The sequence below is a fragment of the Mercenaria mercenaria genome, chromosome 12, assembly GCF_021730395.1.
Source record: "Mercenaria mercenaria strain notata chromosome 12, MADL_Memer_1, whole genome shotgun sequence".
Lineage (NCBI taxonomy): Eukaryota > Metazoa > Mollusca > Bivalvia > Venerida > Veneridae > Mercenaria > Mercenaria mercenaria.
This window is the reverse complement of record NC_069372.1, coordinates 54,966,418-54,986,659: the sequence shown is the minus strand read 5'-3', so window position 1 is coordinate 54,986,659 and position 20,242 is coordinate 54,966,418. Positions and strand designations below refer to the sequence as shown.

At 35.6% G+C, this 20,242-nt stretch overlaps 1 protein-coding gene across 1 annotated transcript in view; it reads left to right on the top strand.

The window, feature by feature from the left end:
- The window catches only part of LOC123533375 (sulfotransferase 1A2-like), a 107,360-nt gene that overhangs the window by 7,462 nt on the left and 79,656 nt on the right, over positions 1 to 20,242 (top strand). The window lies entirely within an intron of this gene.

Here is a 20,242-nt window from a genome sequence, read left to right as displayed (position 1 = left end):
AGGGTCGCTTGCTTTGCAGCACTTCTCTATCACTACTATAGATTTGAATTAGAGGATTTCAAATGTTTGTAGTTTAAGTCCGTACGAATTTAAAGTTCTGTAATACATATGGTATGCACACTAGAATTGACTCCGATAATATCAACAAGAAACAGATTGCATATATTAGTATTGTTAGTGTAATCACTGTGGAGAAAACAAAAACATAAATCAATTTTTAGCTCAGTGAGTTATTGTGATCGCTCGATGTCCGGCCTCCATCGTCTGTCGTCTGCTCAGGTGAGTTATTGGGCGCGTTCGGCATACATACTCGAGCTAACCCGAGTCACCCTGGGTATTACTCCAGTATAACTCTTGTAACCCGGGCGATGGTAGTTGTGTCACCCGAATTCTACCCACCTCCTGAAGCTGGGAAAGGCGGGTGATCGTATCCGAATGCATTAACACTTAAAACATGGCGTCGTTGGTAACTGGTAAAGTTTTGGTGCAATTACCGTCAAGGCTTTATCTCAATAACCGCAGATGATATTGAATTGAAACTTCAAACAAGTCTTTCAACTCATCAGATCTACCAAAATAACCAAGTTAGATATCTCTTGATCAAATCTAATGTAAATTATGGGTCTCATTTATAGACATATTGCTTTGAAACCTAATTTTACCTTTTAAGGTCATTAACTAACCGCAGATGATCAAGTCCCATTACTCTAATATGAATTTTGACAAAATTATGCTCCTTTTGGACTTAGAAAATGCAGTTTTAAGTTTTACATGCAAGTTAGTATATCCAAACTAATGCAGATGTTTGGTTAAGACTTCACACATTTCTTCGGGTCTGTAAATTAAGGTCATATCAACATATCACAAGCCTCATAACTCTTATTTGAGTCAGACCCCTTTTGGGGTTAAAGGTTTGCATGCAAGTTATTTTCTTTTAAACTAATGCAGAAACTGGGTTGAAACTTCACACATGTCTTCCATGTTGTAATATAAAGAACATAGCATCAACTTCCATAACTCTTACTTGAACTTTGGCCAGGTTATGCCCCACTGTTTAAACTTAGAAAAAGCTGGTTAAAGTTTTGCATGCAAGTTACTAGCTCGGAAACTAATGCAGATATTGGATTGAAACTTCCATACATGTCTCCAGTGTTGTAAAGGAAGGTCAAAGCATCAGTTCCCATTACCTTCATTTCGGACAAGTTATGCTCTCTTTCTTGTGCATAGATATTGTTGGGTTTGCATGCAAGTTGCTATCTCCAAAACTAATGGGGGCATTTGGTTGAAATTTCTCACATGTCTTCAAGATTGTAAAGTCAGGTAAAAAACATCAAGTCCCATAACATTTGCTTTAATTTTGGCAAAGTTGTGTCCCCTTTTTTTAGTCAAGTTGCTCTTGCCAAAACTAAGGGCGGTACTGGGTTGAAAACTATTCAGAGTTTTAAAGCCAGATCCTAGAATCAACTCAAATATTCCTTGAATCATTATTTCAATTATAGAACCGAAAATCATTTATATTGACAATTGCCTTCGAAAACTGGAGCGCGCTGTCATTGTTTTTTTAAGACTTTTCACTTTCTTCTAAATGCAGAGTAACTTTGAAATGCTCTTTTGTCATTCATGCCCCCCCCCCCCCCCCCCTCCCCCTTTCTGTAAATACTGCTGAATAGGGCAGAGGTTGAGAAATCTGCTCCTTACAGCAACATCCATGTCAAGCATATTTCGAGGGTTCCCGATCTGATTCTTAAAGTTTGTAAGTTTTCTTTCTAGGTTCACAAGGGACAACTTTGCGAAACAAATCTAGACTTAAGAACACATTATGGGTGATAAGGACAAATAATCCACAAAAGAAGCCATCCATTGATGTTGAAGTTATAAGTAAAAAATCAACCCCCATACTTGTCGACAAACCTTCTTCCCACAGACACATATGGTACTGTTGTCTAGTTATCTCAGTAGTTGCTGCACTGTACTGCCAGTCCAAAGGTCTCGGGTTTCATCCGGTTAGCTAAGAAATTCCTTCCATGGCCTTTTGCAGTCTACTTCAGTTCATGCGGATGTAGAGTTGTCAATTCCTTATGAAAGTGCTTTTAGGTTGCTAAGCTTGCCAGAGAGAGTGAACATTTGTTACCTTTGTTACCATTAGTGACTGTCTGTCATATATGGCAGTAAGATTGTAGGAAATGGTGTTGGACTCAATTAAACAACTTCAAGAACTGGTGCTTGGTCTTTTAAAAGTCAAACTAGCATTTAGCACATTTCATGGCTGTACTACGTACAAAGCTTGTAAAAGCATGCTGTTTCTTATGTGCTATTTGTGAGCATAGTGAAATCAGTTATGTCATTTTAAACAATGACATTTTCATTCAAAACGAAATTCATCAGCATGGGGAATAGAGACAGCAGAGTTGAGCATATTCATTTTCGTAACATATTTCTTCAATGGACATGGCTAAGTGATAGATCAACGTCCCTGGCTAAAGGTTGCGGATTTTATCACCTGTCAAGATTTATAAAAGTAGTTGAAAATGGTAAATGTATCAGCAAATGTCACTGGCATTTAGCTAAAATGTGGAAAGTGGATTCTCTCATCGTGACCTGCGTGGCAATGGTTACCGTCCAGAGTGATTATTATGCCCTGTGTCCTATACATGGGTCTTGGCAACAGTGCAGACTAAGTTGAACACCGCAAAACAAATCATGTGAACAGGGCTTGACTATTTCCTTAAATGAATTTCAGTCACAACAATAAAAAAATAAGAAATAATTATACAAAACACCCTTTTTATTTGAAATGGTTCGGGGTAGTAGAGTCATGTTTAGACATAAGAGGAATAATATAAGTTGTAGCTCTTGCTTCGGAAATGAATTAAAGTATAAATTAACATAAAATAGAAATTTCTGGTCTATTAAACATTATGGGCTGAACATATTTTCCAAGTGTTACTTGATTCCAGAATCTGAAAAGTCGATTGATAATAATCCAGTCTGATTTTTCACTCTGACAGAAGTCGTACCAGTTCATCTCTAACAACGATACAAGACTGTCTGTCCTCATTATGGTCAACAAACATATCTATATCAGGTTCTTCAAAATATCATTTATTTCACTGTCATTGAAAATGCAAACATTATTTAACCTTTAGCATGCTAGATAAATTGTCGTCTGCTGGAAATGTCGTCTGCTAAAATTGTAAAGTTCCTTCAGTTTGCTCCAAAATTGGAAGAAATATTGTCAGAGTAGCAGACAGCTTGGAACCTGATCAGACGCCGATTTAATCGGCGTCTGATCTGGTTTCAAGCTGTTTGCAAAGGCTGTTAAATTCGCCTGCAGCAGGCTAAGGGTTAAGATACACGCAGCGACAATAAAATCAACTAACAGCACTATACCGCATACATAAAACATATACATGTTGACCTCTAATTCAACACAACGTCTGATACAAAGGGATACTGTCTTCTCTGATCAGATGTTTATTTTGGAAAATGAAGTCATTATATGTCAAAAGTAGCAACATTCTTTATTATTGTTACAGCTCAGAAGCTTTTGAACTGTTAGCATAAAGGTAACGTTCTCCATCATTTTCAGTTACTCGATCAAGCGTTCAGACTACAATTGTTACTCGTGTAACTCAGGTGAACTCGGGTTTCTAGTCAGAGTTACACGGGTTTGTATTCCGAATGTGCCAATTGTGATTACGCTCGATGTCCGGCCTCCGTCGTCCGTCGTCCGTCGTCCGTCGTCTGTCAACATTTAGCTTGTGTATGCGATAGAGGCTGTATTTGTCAACTGATCTTCATGAAATTTGGTTAAAATGATGACCTTGATAAAATCTAAGCCAAGTTGGAAAATGGGTCATCTGAGGTCAAAAACTAGGTCACTAGGTCAAATCAAAGAAAACCTTGTGTATGCGATAGAGGCTGTATTTTTCAATTGATCTTCATGAATTATGGTCAGAATGATTACCCTGATAAATTCTAGGAAAAATTTGAAAATGGGTTACCTGGGGTCAAAAACTAGGTCACTAGGTCAAATCAAAGAAAAACATTGTGTATGCGATAGAGGCTGTATTTTTCAACTGACCTTCATGAAATTTTGTCAAAATGATTATCTTGATAAAATCTAGGCCAGTTTTGAAAATGGGTTATCTGAGGTCAAAACCTAGGTCATTAGGTCAAATCAAAGAAAAAACCTTGCGTATGCGATAGAAGCTGTATTTTAAACCAATTCTTCATGAAATTTGATCAGAATGTTTGTCTGGATAAAATCTAGGTGTAGTTTTTATGTGGATCATCTGGGGTCAAAACCTAGGTCACTAGATCATATCAAAGAAAAAGCTTGTGTATGCAATAGGGGCTGCATTTTACATTGGATATTCATAAAATTTAGTCAGAATGATTGCCTTGATGAAGTCTAGAAGGAATTTGAACATGGGTCATGTTGGATCAAAACCTAGGTCACTAGGTCAAATCAAAGGAAAAGATTATGTATGCGATATTGGCTGTATTTTTCATCTGATCTTCATGAAATTTTGTCAGAATGATTGCCTTGATAAAATATGGGCTAAATTCGAAAATGGGTCATCTGGGGTCAAAAACTAGGTCACTAGATCAAATCAAAGAAAAACCTTGTGTATGCATTAGAGGCTGTATTTTTCAATTGGTCTTCATAAATTTTGGTCAGAATAATTGCCTTGATGAAATCATGGTCAAATTTGAATATGGGTCAACTTGAGTCAAATACTAGGTCACTAGATCAAATCAAAGAAAAACCTTGTGTATGCAATAGAGGCAGCATTTTACACCGGATCTTCGTGAAATTTGAACAAAATGTTTGTTTGGATAAAATCAAGGCCGAGTTTGAATATGGGTCATCTAGGGGCAAAAACTAGGTCACCCGGTCAAATTAAAGAAAAACCTGTGTACGCAATAGGGGCTTAATTTTACACTGGATATTCATAAAATTTAGTTAAAATGATTGCCTTGATGAAATCTAGGCCAAGTTCAAATATGGGTCATCTGGGGAAACATGTTTACTCTGTTATGATGTGTTTCTCAGGTGAGCAACCTAGGGCCATCTTGGCCCTCTTGTTAAGACTGTAATCAAATGTATATGATACTCGCTTTACAGAAGACTTCGTATCTGTGTATAGTTGGTTACGTATTTTCGCAGTTTTCGCCAACATTGTACAAAGTCCACCAATAAATTTCCGGTGAATACGACAACAGATATTCTGATTTGCTGATGTTAAAATATATGGATGCGTCATTTCAACTACAAGTGTACGCTAAAGTATGCAACAAAAATGTGCAATGTGAATTTTAGATAAAAGAAATAAAACTAATGTGTACCACTGTATGACTTCACATTCAGAATCACTTATAAGACGACTTTCATATGAGCCGCACCATGAGAAAACCAACATACTGCATTTGCGACCAGCATGGATACAGACCAGCCTGCGCATCCGCGCAGTCCGGTCAGGATCCATGCTGTTCGCTTTCAAAGCCTATTGCAATTAGAGAAACCGTTAGCGAACAGCATGGATCCTGACCAGACTGCACGGATGCGCAGGCTTGTCTGGATCCATGCTGGTCGCAAATGCACTATGTTGGTTTTCTTATGGTGCGGCTCAATTATTATTTCGAGTTGTATTGTATAACTGCGAATATTGCACATTCTTTTTCTATCTGTTTGCTCAATTAAACCAAGTCTGCTATTACTGTTGCTTTTTTGCAATGTTTTTTGGGGTTTTTTTTTCCAGAAAATGTTCTTATAGACTTTTTTTAACCATCACAAGAATCTCCTTTTAGTGTCTTGTGGTGGCTGTAAAAGTATCCCCGAACTTGGTATCAGTGCTGTTAACGTTTCTGGTCCTTTGGTATCGATCATGGAATCCATTTGATATCTGTCCTAGTTGACGTGAGGGATGTTACTGTTATGTATATGTCATTTTCCCTGAGGCAACTTTTGTTTACTAGTCTAGTTTCGAGACATCCTAAATATTCTTAATATTTCTAATGTATTCCAGACTTTTCTACCACAATACTGATAACAGGGTGTGATAATTGTTTTTAAAGTCTGGATTGTTCTTGTTTATCCAGAATCTTCTTTTTATTGTTGTAGATACTTGAAAGTTCTGGAAACTTCCCTGATACTTTATATAGGGAGCTGTGTGTTGTCAGAGTAGAACCTAAAGTTATAGTATTACAATGTACTGAAAACTTTCCTGTATTTCCTAATAACAAAATATTACCATCTTTGATATTTAACATTAGAAGAATTTACATTAAAATTGTGGATTTAAATCTTTGAATATATAAATTCAATTTTGAACTGTTGTGAAATATTGTGGAATTTATACTGATTGAATTTAAAACGATCTGGACAGGATTTTGGACAATTTTTACATATAAGATTGGATTTTACGGTTATTTGACATTTTTTAAGGTATTTGAATTATTACTTTTATTGATAAAATTTTGTTGTTGTTAATAGTTGCTGGTTTGTTTTCCTGTTACTTCTATTTACAGTAACAAGAAATTGTTACCCTTTGACGTAACATTACAAATTTGTTCACCTCTATGAACAGACCCGGTCAAACTGAGCCTGCTATCATTTTGCTTACTTCCGTTCTATGCTTCTAAAGGATATTTTATGGACTGTATCTTTTTCGAAAAGAAAAAGTGTCATAAAGTGAACCATATGTCGCGTCTGAATTCTTCTATAGTAACAAATCATAATTTTGATTCTTGAGTAAAATGGCAAATTGATATGTTTCGCTTTTGAGACTTAGTGTATTTTTTTTCATGTGTAAATGCTTTCCTTTTGATGAAAATTCTATCAAATTTGGTTCAAAAAAAAGAAAGTTATTACACCTAAATAGTGTATGGTGTTCTAAAGTGAACTAATTATTTCTGTTTATAGCACAGCCATTTTTGGAGCCTGCTAATGCTATTCTGTACTCCATTGTCATATTCTTGTGTCTTGTTATTTACCATGTGTTATTCGTTATTTAGCTTTTTACCCCGGAAGGCATATACCTGGGAGGAATCTACCTTTCTGTCCTGGAACTCATTTACCGATTTACAGATTTTCGGCTATCTATCGTGCGATCATTCAACTTGTGTGTGACCAAGTTTTCGTTGGAATCGAATAAGTTTAAAGAAACCGACACTACAACGAACTAAAATGGAAACATGGCTGCCCGGATTTAACTACTGTGGTATTATACAGTTTAAATGTGCAACATACGTGTTCGCTTACCTGTTTAGCATACGCCACTAAGGACAGTATTATATTTCTGTAATTTCATAATTTTCTTTTCATTTACTAATTGTATTATATTCAGTTTTCGTTTTTATTTGGAAATTAATATTATAGATATTGTACAGACTTATTGATATTGCTCCTGTAGGCTAGTGTGTATGTGTGTCCGTCTGTACTCCCTCCAGCCTATGAGAAGCATGATGAACTATAATGCACTGGGGACTAAATATCTGTTACTGAAACAAGATAAATAGGTATCACTTAGGTTTCAAATTTTACATAGATTTATATTTACTTATTTATTTGTTTATTTAAGGACGCTCGCTACAGTTTCGTAATTTTTTTCTCAATAGTAGATTTTGATGAAATATTTTGTAATAAAAGATCATGTTATGATGTATTGAAAAATGAAATAAAAATACTAGGTCACCAGCTTTGTTTCAATTTAATTTGCCCCTAGATATGGTGCTATTTTAAACATTTTTCAAAATTTCTGTAATCCTAAAATATCCGATTCAGTAAAGTACAATAATCAGCATAAATTTGATTATCAAAGCATTTTTATAACGGAAAACAATATATCTATCTGAAACATGCTCAGAGAAATCAAAAGAACATGATTTTGTAAAGAAAGGAATACTTGTTCAGCAGACCCAAGGGCTATTTTTGCATATTTTGTCAGTTTTAAGTTGGTACTTCTACTATTTTATCGAGTTTCACATAATATAATTTATTCAAACTCTGCACATACCTTTGGTTATGTCTACCTAATCTAAAACAAAAAGAAAATTGATAGGTCACCATATTAGATTTCGCTTAAATCAAATTACAACGAGGTGGGGTGTGTCGGGCATTTATACAACGCAGGTTGATACGAAATACTCTTTCATTGTTTTAGCAAATGACTTAAAAATATATATATAAAATTATTAAACGGCAGATTTCTTAATAAGCGGATTTTAAGGTGTTTTTGAAGCATTTTGATGGTATAGAACGATGAAAGTTTCCGCCCTTTTTTTTAACAAAACCTATAGTTTACGAATGTACGGTACGGGTACGGTACGGGATTAGAAACAGCTGTGACTTAATGTATATATTTTGTAACCATGGTGATACTTACTCTAACCTTTAGTCAGTATATTATACATTTTGTACATTAAATGCATGCGAACATACAATAATTTGCGAATTTTTACCGTACGCGACACTAGATAATCACTTCCGGGCATACGCAGAAGACCGCACCAAGTCTGCAGTGAGCTACATCGATTAGAAACACAACCAAATTGGCACGGTGTTGGGGTAAATGTCGACCCGTCCGGAAAACTGTAGTGAGTGCCTTTAAGTCTCATGAGTGTACATCACTTAAAACTAGCCAGGTATGTACATTTAAAATAAATGTTCAATATAAATATGCACATCACCACTCTATATAGAGTTACAAGAGACTATATAAGCATAACATAACTACAAAGACATATGACTTATACTATAAACTGGGTACTTTCCGAGGTAAGACCCGTGTAGACTAAAACGTATACTACAGTGCAAATTAAATTAATGATAGACTGCCTAACCACTCCTACATATATTTAGGTATACAACAGATTAAATAGTACATCCATCTACTGATATACTATTAGAGAAACACAAACGATTCCGTAAATGTGTATCATAGATTTAAAGTATCCACATCATGGAACAAAAAAGAACAATCCGAGGACAATTTGCTGAAATAGGTATTTAAAAATTGGGAAAATGTTTACTTTTTAAAATATCCCAGTTGAGCTCTATAAATGAATCTATAAAAGGCTTTTGTCCTTATGTGTTGGCTTTGTGTGCGTGTGTGTTGTTCGTTTTGTCCTTATGCGTTGGCTTTGAGTGTGTGTGTGTGTGTGTGTGTGTGTGTGTGTGTGTGTGGTGCACGCGTCTGCGTGCTGGGGGTTTCGTTTTGAGGAGGCTACGTCTTTGGTGCGTGGCATTCCCTGTTTGATATTTTTCTTTGTTTTTTTTTTAAACTTGTTGTGATACATAAAGTTAGGTCTCAGATATGATTCCTGTTACATATTTTTTAAAGACAACAAATTATTTCTAACTTTTAATATTTCAAAACAGGTTCTGGCTAACGTCTTTGTCAATTATGGGTGGTTAAACATGTATTTAAGTTTATCAGGCCCACTTAAGCTACTAAAATCTCCTGGATATAACTCATTCATCTTGGCAATTAGCTGTTGTCTTTCCAACCTGTATACAGGACAGTCAAGTAATACATGTTTTTCATTTTCAACTGTACCAACACAGAATGGACAGGATGGACAGACCCGCTCATACTCTGGTGTATTACGTTAGTAGCACGCCCTGTTTCTATCCTCAGCGATGCTACGATACACCTTAATTTAGCTCAAGATGATCTGTGGGCAAATGGCACAGTATTTTACAATAATGTTCTGTTCCATAAGACCTTATTTATGGTTTGATTCATATCAATATTCCATTTAACAATATGTCCATGAACTAACGCCTTCTCTACTTCATCTATGATTGCTAAATCTAAGTCATGTATAATCAAAGTGATTTTAACTTCTCTTGCACTGTTAATGTCCAGTTGCTACACCTAGTATTCCCTTTACTCAATGAACAATTAAATACTTTGTAATTTATTATAGCAGAATTATACCTTAAACACCTATTCCAATGATAACAAACTGATTTCAGTTGATCAACTGTAATATGCTTCCAACCCATGCCACCTTGCACTGCAGCATTTCGCGTGACTATGAGTAATCTCAATGCTCTGTGATGTAAAGCTTTGATACATGAAAATGTGCACACAACCCAGATAGAGGACCCATAGGTTATAACTGGGATTACACATGAATAATATAACTTTGTATAAACGCTATAGGGCAAGCAACTGCTATTTTAGAATCGAGCAATGAGAAGCCCCAGGACACAACCAGCACTCTGAGCAACCATTTTTGCTGTTCATTGTAATAAAGAGGCTCAGTGATGATAAAAAAGTTCTTTAACATCTGATTAATTACGATGAGAAACATTTTCCTCTATGCGGGCCGTGAACATCCTGTTTCACATCTGAGTTATTTACAGTTGAAACACGTTACTAACTGTATTCTACGCTACAATCTATCTGAGAAAACAATGGACACAATAGATAGATAGATGATTTATTTGGTACCATGTTTATTAATGGTTACAATAATAAACATGTTGCGTTATTTAAATGAAAAACACAAACATGAGTTATGAGCCATATCATGCACATCAGTAACAAGGATAAGCCAAAAAGACTGAAATCCTTATTTCCATAGCGGTCCTTGTTACTGATGCCTTGACATAAAGAGACATGAAATATGAATTACAGCATATGAAACGTATACACATACCCAATTTTAAAATTTCTAAAACATTTCTAATGAGGGTATACATTTATTTTATAGGCATTTGCTGTAAACATTTAGGAAAGTATTATAAATAACTATACTGGAAGGTCGGAAGTTTGCTTGAAATATATTGACGCCCCAAAATATGAAGGGCGTAAGTGTTAGGTACGCCCTTTTATGAATTATATATTTTTTGAAACTACATACCAAGGGGCATAATCCTATTAAAAATTGTTTGTTACAAACTGCTGTATTGACCTAATTCACAAATAAGAAAAGGGCGTAAGTAAAAAGTTTTTCAAAAACCATAGTAATAGAAGGGCGTAGCTGCACTTACAGGTTATACCAGAAGGGTCCACTTACGCCCTTGTTATTTCTATAGAGTTAAAAGGGCGTATCTGTCACAGACAGTTTTTTTTTTTCGTTTTGCCAAAAACTATGATTTTCCACTTACGCCCTTATAATTCTGATGAGGCGTCGATATGTCGTATATAATTGTGGCATGTTTGTCCGTATAGGGATTTATTCAAGCTATCGCCAAAAGTCTCAGTCCAACAGTTGCATCCCTTCAGACACATATTAACATATAAGCGTGGTAAAATTCTTACAGACTTTCTTGTCAGGCCTAGATACTACCCCGTCAGTCCCCGTTCTGGCAAATTCTCCCGAACTAGGCGTACACACTGGACCAGGATAGTAGAAACTGACAATTTCGTTAGTTCTTCACATTCGTCAATGTACAAATTTAATGCAGACTGCACATCATCAAATGCCATTTATCTTAAAACTTGTAAAACATGTAGCATGCAGTATGTAGGCCAAACACGACAACAGATTTCTACACGTACGAACAATCATAAATTTGACATTAACAATTTCAGCAATCCTGCATATGCTAGTGATGTGGGTATTTGTTTGTTTATGTAATTATGTATGTGTGGTTTTGTTTTAAATTACTATTATTGATATTATTACTATCTCTCGTGCTTCACGTGTATATTTTCAAGTTTGTCATGTATATATGTCGGGTTTTACTTTTCCTCTACTTTATATAGAAGAAATGCATTTTTTCGATAAATACCCGCCGAATCATTATGATCCCTATCTATATGTACAGTAATACAAATCTATATTTTCTTTATTTGCGCTTTTTGTCACGTTACTTTGGCGTCCAAACGGACGTGACGTCGTTTGTATTGTACGTTGTTATTTCTGACGAAGACATATAAGTCAAAACTAATAAGAATGTGTTAGATTTGAAGATTGAATTCTGCTGAAGCCAGGGGTACGTGGGCAGTGTTGCATTTTCCATTACAGTTCATGAACAGACTCAATCAAACCGAGTCTGCAATTTTCACTGTTTGCCTTGTTCTCGGTGCTTCTGAGGGATCTACTTTCCAGATTTGATTTTATTGTCTTAATAATTTTTATCCCTTGAAATATATGAAAACACAAAAAGGGTGTTTATTCGAGCCAATATTTAAAATAATACTGACAATGAACTGGATAAGAAGGAAATACTGTTTGCATGAGTTGTAGAGACAATATGCTTCTTGTCTGACAAGTGAAAATAACACTGAAAGCCATAAACATTAGAATGCACTTGTAGAATTCACATAATAATGTATTTCTTAAATTGTTGAAAATTATATTTGATTTTGCTAGTGGTTTTTAAGGCAACATTTAAGTTGTGGAGTTTTGGTAATTTACTTATGAAAAGTGATAATTCGTTTCATAAAGTACAACCCATGTACGTAAGAATTTAATCCCAAACCTTTTGACCTTGGGAGCTGTAAGAGAACATCATATTCGGCACTTTTACTGTATTAATAAAAAACCAAAATGATAAAAAGACTTTAAATTAGTTTTATCTATAAAAGAAGCAAAGTCAGTTTGCATTTTCATTTATATCGCTATGACCGATGCACCACCTTGCTTATAATTAGATATCAAGACGTCGAAATACTTTTGAAATAATGCATTAACTGAAATTACAATCAGGGAAAAGGGACACAATTCATCCCATGTGGTTGTGGGAAACTCAATTGTGTATTAAACGAACTGGAACCACTGCCTTACCCTTGCACATAATTTTACTGTATCTCTATGATTGCAGCAGGTATAAAGTTTTGATTTTTATTTAGTCGGCTCAACGCTGAAAGCGTTTGACGAGTCCTTGCTATCGTCCGATTTCTCATTCTCATTAAACGGCCTCACAACACAGTGAATAGAAGTAGTTCCATTAGATTTCTCTAATTTCAAAGAGTTCATTGATCGGATGAAGTTCAGTTATGTCAATCCCATTTGATATCACCAATATACGATGTACTCTGTCAAATTTATGAAGTGTAATTGTGCAATACTCGAAGAAAGCCACGTATTTTCTTCCGCGGTAACTCATTAAGCATAAACACGAATAAAGATTCTGCGAGATTTGGTAATACATTTACGCATATGATTATGGTGACTAATTTTTTGCCCTTTTGTCACATAACAACAAATATAGTGTTCACAAGTTCAAATAAAAAAACTGCATATTGACTTATTAGCTAAATTATCCATTTGTTGCCCTGCCCGTCTCAAAAAAAATAATCTTTAAAATCATTGCGCAAATAACAAATTTATTGTGCTGTGCATTTCATAAATTGCGCAGACTTACCAAGCTCGCGTAACATCCAGCGTAAGACAAAATATAGTTCCAGAACATACTGCTATTATTTTATTGAGTCGGGTACCTCTGAAAGCATTGGAATGTCTCTTATCAAAAAAAGTTTACCACATCGAAGAAATCAAATTATGACAGCTTCATTTTAAATGACCCGAATAAGATATGAGGAGTACGTTAATTCCTCCGCGAGACTTCGCGGATGAATCCTTATTAAATTCTGGGCACTTGTCGGTGAACACACGTGACCTTTTTATAACAACGCATTGTCCGTAGTTTCTCTACGACTTTGCGTTTGAAAATTCGGTTAACCAAAAAAATACTACGAAGATCGGGCAGATTAAAATGATGCAAAATCGCGAGTGGCGAAAATGGAAACGTCTACATATTACTTCGTTCTAAATCGTAACCTTTCTTGAATTTTGACTGGTTCGGTAATTTGCTTACATTCAGGTCGCAAAAAAAGGTACCGACACCCATTCTTCGTTTCATTATGACACATGGGTTGAATTTTGCATTCAGTAAACGGATAAATTGTCGGGAGAAGATCGAAATTCTTGCATACCAGACGGGGATTTCCGGTATTTTTACCGGTGCTGGAAAAATCCATCTTACACCCCGGGGTGTAAGATGACTCTCGTGCTTTAAATGACGTATTACGAACTACATATATGTAGAAGATTTATGTAGTTATTTATATTTTATTTCGAAAAACGGAATAAAAATCCAATACCTTGACAGATCCTCTTTGTTCCTGATAGTATATTTCTCGATTCAAAACACGTTATTCTATCAAAAATTCATAACGTTACGCTGGAAAACAAAACCGGAACTAATCATTGTTATTTGTCTTTCAAACGTCATGACGTCTTTCCTGTTTACGGTCGATATAATATTTTGGATAAATTTCGAGTTGTTTTATGAAATTTTAACATTCCAGTAACAGACCTGATAGATATCATTGTAACAGAAATGATTCTCTAGAATTTATTTTTATAACACATACATAGAATCTATATCAGACTTATATTCTAGAGTCCTGAGGCATGCCCTGAAAGTAAAAATATGAAGTGACAATCATTCATACTTTGGATATTGTAATACTAAAAAGAATCTGGGTAATATTTAGAAATTGAAACATATAATTTTCAGTTAGAAAACGCACCAAAGGGTCTACATTTTCAAAATTTTATTGTGGTGATACCCTAAACCCTACTTGCAGGAGTGGGTATCCTTCCACACTCTCCCCCTCATATAGCCACTTTACAGCTTGATACATTTGCCCTTACATGAATCTACATGAATCAAAATGGATAACTGAAAGTGTAGTGCACGTACTTGGGGACTACTGACATGGTTTTGAAGGGGTTAACAGGTCTGAAATAGAACAAATGATGGTTTTAACTTTAAAAAAACTGATTTATTATTATCGGTTATCTTTTCAGAAATTGGTAGCTAGTCCAAGTAACTTCCCTTAGTTTCGAATGCGCAATTTTCCTGTCAGTGTAAACATTGATGACACTATATATTGACACTCAGCAACATTTACATATCTTTAAATGCAAAAGTAAGAATACTTTAAATTCACATCACTTATGATATGATTGAACAATATCTAATGTATGGTTATCGCCAGGCCCTTTATCTGTAAAATATCTGAACAGTTCTTTCGTCCATCCGTTACAAATTGTATGTGGCAATCCGCGCTATAAAATTTCAATATATAAATTGTCATATTCAAATTTTATTATGTGCGAATATATACCAGCCGATAAAAACCCGTTTTGAAATGCCGGAGGCAAATGTTTACTCGAAAAAAATATATAGTCATCTTAGTGTCAGCTGTCAAATTGTAGTTTGTACTTTCAACATTTTTATTTTTGCGAACCACTCTTCAATTTTTCGAGAAATATATTGGATTTAAATACTTGTATAATGTCAAGCAGAGTTTTACTAGGCATCGACTGAATGTCCATTTCATTGATATTTATTGTAACAAAATCTCTGTTCAGTTGGAAAAAAAACAACTAAAAACAAATTGAAACTGGTAGAACTGGCTGAACATTTAATATTGTCTGTTCCATCTTCAGTAAGCAGGCAGATGGCTATTTCAATCAAAATAATTGCAAATCTTTAAAGATTAAAACCTGTGACTCTTGGCGAAAATCGGCCAACGGGAAACTATAAAGAGTATTTCAGATAGCACATGTATACTCAATACTCTTTGTCTTTTTTGTATACAACTAAGGTATATCTAGAAATAAAATATCTTTCAAAATATACTAAAACCATTTATTAAGCAGCGGTTTTACATTCATTGAATATAATGCTTGTTTTTTCCACTTTTCTGATATGCTTGTTATGGTCCCTAAAATTGGGGGAGCATAGTTATAACTTATAGCCACCTTGTCCATCACACTTTCTGTCCAAAGGATATCGAAAATACCAAGTTGTAACTTTTACATGAGATCCATTTCGGTTTGCTTTATATTTGATCCTTCTCAGATCAATCCTAGGTGGGTTTGACAGAACTTTGATACTATTGATGGAAATTGTATGAATCTTAAAAATTATTAGATTTGAAGTCTCAACTTACATACACCACTTTAATCGATTTCATTGATTTATTACCATATATAATCTGAGGAAAAGAAATATTTGAAATACTAGTAAGTTGCATGGAAACATATTATTTTTACACACAAAACTAGTCATTCAAGTGCATCCTGTATTCATTATTCCTGTTGCTTGATATAATAACCTTGTCATTTAGACTATACTACCAGAATATCAATCATTAGCCGACTCTCAGGCCCTTCAGGCCTTTGATTTCGATGTACAAATGCGATGTGAAGCTAAACTTTGTGTTGGTACGCCGTAAAACCCACATTTCAAGATAGTAAGCGACACGTGAAATGCCTCAGGTGGAAAATATTACTGTCTTTAACCCTTAGCCTGCTGCAGGCGAATTTAACAGCCTTTGCAAACAGCTTGGAACCAGATCAGACGCCGATTAAATCGGCGTCTGATCAGGTTCCAAGCTGTTTGCTACTCTGACAATATTTCTTCCAATTTTGGAGCAAATTGAATGAACTTAACAATTTTAGCAGACGACATTTGCAGCAGACGACAATTTACCTAGCATGCTAAAGGTTAAAGCACTGTTATTATCCAGTTACCGGTTGAATGAATGAGCAGGTAATCTTCCAACTGATGAACTACTGAGCGGACTGCCATTCATATTAGGTTAGCGAGCATGACGATAATACAGACTTTGCCTGCTGAATAAATCTTGTTAACTGTACCAGGGGTCTCTGTGACCGAGTAGTTAAAGTCGCTGACTTCAAATCACTTGCACCTCATCGATATTGGTTCGAACCTCACTCGGGACGTTGAATTCTCCATATGTGGAAGCCATCCAGCTGGCTTACGGAAGGTCGGTGGTTCTACCCAAGTGCCCGCTCGTGATGAAATAATGCACGAAAGGACACCTGGGGTCTTTCTCCACTATCAAAGCTGGAAAGTCGGCATATGACCTATGTGTCGGTACGACGTTAAACCCAACAAAATAGATAAATGTTCAATGTACCGATCGCTTCAAACATACGTTTTTTAATATGCTCAACAAAGCTCCTTTCAATGCATTCCATTCTGGTAAGTATGACACCTCTTTGTTCTTCGAGGAAATCCATGTTCCTTCGACCCAAGAATATCAACAGCAGCTCTTTAAAATGGAGTATCAAATTCAAATTGGCATCTATCATATGACTGACAATATCGTCTTACATCAGTATATTTCTCCTAACACACTATCACTGGTTTTCCTTACTCATAGATGTTCTGCCAATAACGAATCATGATCTACCTTTAAAACAGTTTTCCTTAGACATTTGGGTACTACAAATCTCCTACTAATATCACCATCCGAGGATCGGGGTTCGAGTCCCGTCTGGCTGCACATTTTTCTCACCAACGTGGGACATGTTTGCTTGGTTAGTCAGTCTTACGACGTTTGCAAGATTATTAACGGGATCCCGGGTTTGAGTCCCGGTCTGGATCACCTGTGACATTTTGCGCAAAACGTGATGCGAGGCATGCTTGCTTGGTCGTTTAAACGACGCTTGCAATATTTACGTTTTTTGGTCCTGTACGTCATAGTACAGACTTATCACATTAAGGGAGGTTATGTTTTAGGCAAGGTTGGCTCATTCGGTAAAACACTCGCTCTGAAAATGAGGGGTCTCGAGTGACTGCACGTTTTTCTCACCCTGTGACATATATTGCCCGTACAATAAAAATGTACAACCAAGATAACTCTGGCAACGTAACATATATAATATACATTCTAGACGTTAATGATTTTGGACCTTGTTTTGGAACTTGATTTTCTTGGATGTTTTATATTTGAACTTAGGGTCTGTTTCACAAAAATTCCTATGGTTCATTCTAACAAAAAAATCAAAAGATAATGAAACTAATAAAACAATCCTTTAGCAGCATATTGAACGCAACCAAACAGAAATGAATGCAGACTCGATTTGACCGAGATTGTTCGTGAAAAGTAAAGACGTATGCAACACCCCTCACGCCCCAAACACTGGCTTAAGCGGAATTCTATTATGAAAAATATTGAATGGACTCCATGATCTCAAAAGAAACTGAAAATATATGAGCCGCGCCATGAGAAAACCAACATAGTGGGATTGCGACCAGCATGGATCCAGACCAGCCTGCGCATCCGCGCAGTCTGGTCAGGATCCATGCTGTTCGCTTTCAAAGCCTATTGCAATTAGAGAAACTGTTAGCGAACAGCATGAATCCTGACCAGACTGCGCGGATGCGCAGGCTGGTCAGGATCCATGCTGGTCGCAAAGCCACAATGTTGGTTTTCCCATGGCACGGCTCATATCAACTCTGGGCCCTGTTCTAGGGAAGGATATTTCTTTTATCAACTGGAGATGTCTTTAACTTTAATGTTTGACATAACTATCATATATTTTGTTTTGCCAAGGCTTTGCCATTGTCAGGTTCTACGAATAGTTGAAATATGTGCTGATTATCATTCATTAAAACCGACCTAATCATTATGATCGTGGTTTCTCTTATGACACTTAAAGCGTGATCACTGTCACCTGTGTATGTTGTAATTTATGTCATACAACAACCACGGTGAACATTTACAAAAATCATAATTATGTAATATTGTTTTATATTTTATGTCTTATATTTTATTTCAGTCTAATCCATTTACATGCAATAAAAACATATAAACGGTAAAAACACATAACAAATGTAAATGTTCACCATGTAAGAGTTACAGGATACTATAGATAATTACTTATCTGAAATTATTACATACATGAGCCGTGCCATGGGAAAACCAACATAGTGGGTATGCGACCAGCATGGATCCAGACCAGCCTGCGCATCCGCGCAGTCTGGTCAGGCTCCATGCTGTTCGCTTTTATAATCTATTGGAATTGGAGAAACTGTTAGCGAACAGCATGGATCCTGAACAGACTGCGCAGATGCGCAGGCTGGTCTGGATCCATGCTGGTCGCACACCCACTATGTTGGTTTTCCCATGGCACGGCTCACATATACAACTACAGCATGTTATAACAGCTTGTAATAGATTTCAAACATAAGAAACATAATGACTCCCATTATCAAAAATCGTTGTCAAATGTAGGCATCATTCAGTTATTTTGGAACAAGGGAAGCCATCGAATTTTTACAAGGGATACTGCGATAAAGCGTTCCTCGTGTGACTTCTATAAGTAAACGGTTTATATTACATCAACATAACCCCTGTAAGCCGTTTTCAACTAGAAATTATGTTCAATTTTATCCATCTTTTATGAGTGTCACGACTTCTATTTATTTTCAAAATTCCTAACTGGCGATCGGATATTTGAATATCCGAATAAAACTTTTATGAAAAAGCGTTTCAATAACGGAAGTCGCGCTATTAGCAGCCCAGAAAAAAATTTAGTACCCGTATTAATTCTTCTGATATGATAAAATTACACATTAGGACAATTTCCTAAAAATAAATCATTTCAATGATTAAATGAGGCATTTTTCAATTTCTTGTGTACAACTTGGCGATGAGTCTCGCATCAAATAAAATGCTCAATATATTGTAAGTGTCTTCAGGTGCAAGAATGTACTATAGAAACTATCAGGTGGGATCCTGAGAAAGTGTTAGAATATAGAAGGGGTTTAATTTCAAAATTGCCAGATTTCAATGGTTTATTTGTAAGTCATGCTATTCTTGATAATGTGGCAGTGAATGACTTAGTTTCGAATTTTGTGCAAATAATTAATGATGTTACCAAGCCAATTTTCCGAAAAGAACTGAATGTAGGAAATCGTATGCCACAATTTACTGCAAGGAGCCCCTGGAAAAGTTCGGAATGGTTTGATGCGTCATGCCATGAAGCTAAACGCTTATATATTGAAGCTTTGCGAATTTTCAATGTAAATAAAAGTGACGTAAACAGGATAAATTTATTTACAAAAAAGCGAGACTATAAGAAACTAATAAACAGTAAACGTAAAAAGTACAAAATTAGAAAAATGAAAGAGATAGAAAGTTTAAAATCAAAAAAGCCTTGTGACTTTTGGAAATATTTTTCAAAAAGAAAACAACGTAAAGGAGACGCTGTGTCTTTAAATGATTTTTACGATTATTTCAAGAATTTATCGGAAGAAATAAATATTACATATGACAATGAAAGTGAAGACTTTTGTCTAGAACAGTTGCTGTCTGATGATCCAATATTCGATGAATTAAATGTTGTTATCACTGTGGATGAGGTGCGACAAGCAATTAAATCGTTGAAGCGTAGAAAGGCTGGCTCTGCGGATGAACTTATAAATGAATACTTTTTAGAGGCTGGA